The 770-nt window shown below is 50.8% G+C and overlaps 1 protein-coding gene across 2 annotated transcripts in view; it reads left to right on the top strand.

Moving 5' to 3' along the window:
• Positions 1-770, top strand: part of BDNF (brain-derived neurotrophic factor) — a 40,393-nt gene that overhangs the window by 1,028 nt on the left and 38,595 nt on the right. Inside the window, exon 1 of one of the 2 annotated variants that reach the window (XM_009334519.1) lies at positions 50-233. The exons of the other annotated variant lie outside the window; for it this stretch is intronic. The gene's annotated coding sequence lies outside the window, so the exon portion shown is untranslated. Of the gene's footprint in view, positions 1-49; positions 234-770 lie in introns of those variants that run through there. 2 annotated transcript variants of the gene reach the window in all.

Below are 770 nucleotides of genomic sequence, written 5' to 3' on the forward strand. Positions count from 1 at the left end.
TCCCCTCCCCGCCCGCCGCCCTCTCGCCCCGCTGGAGCTGGGCGAAGTTGAATTCCTAGCGGTGCGGGCTGGAATTAGGAAAAGGAGGAAAAAAAAAAACAAAAAAAAACCAAAAAAACAAACCACCAGAGTCTTGCAAGCTCCGGGGGTTGGTTTGACGGTGTCAAGTTTGGGAAATGCCAGTGTTTATCTCCGCGATCTAGCCACTGCTCGTGGTGTTAGCTGTGACTAAGGTAAGCGGAGGGGTGACCCCCCCGGCGGCCCCCCTCTGGCTTCTGCCTCTCTCTCTGTGGCGCGGGGATGGGTGCCTGCTCTTTGCCTAGTTTTGTTACCTTGCTGGCTGCTCGGTGTGTGGAGGCTAGAAAAGGTAGGAGAAGCTTGATGAGATTGCACTACGAGTTGAGTTAAGTTGTGCCTGATTTAATCTGGGGATCTCGTCTCTCTATGTGCGTGTGCATGCTTTGGGCAGAGATGCAACTGATCTTTACCTAGATAAGCAGATGCGACGGATTTTTTTTTTCCTAGCTAAGGGTGCAAGTTGATTTTGCATAGCTAAAGAGATGCAGCTGAGCTCTAGCTGGCACTGTGCACAACTGATCTTACATAGATAAAGAGACGCAGCTGATCTTTACCTACATGGAGATTAGCTGGTCCCCAGCTTGAGGGATCACTGATGGCCCCTCTGTGTACGCAACCTACGACTGAACGGGAGAGCCGTGCACGTATTGCTGATGATCCAATATCCGCATCTACTTTGCTATAATTAAAAG

This window comes from Pygoscelis adeliae, unplaced genomic scaffold (genome assembly GCF_000699105.1).
Source record: "Pygoscelis adeliae isolate BGI_AS28 unplaced genomic scaffold, ASM69910v1 Scaffold171, whole genome shotgun sequence".
Lineage (NCBI taxonomy): Eukaryota > Metazoa > Chordata > Aves > Sphenisciformes > Spheniscidae > Pygoscelis > Pygoscelis adeliae.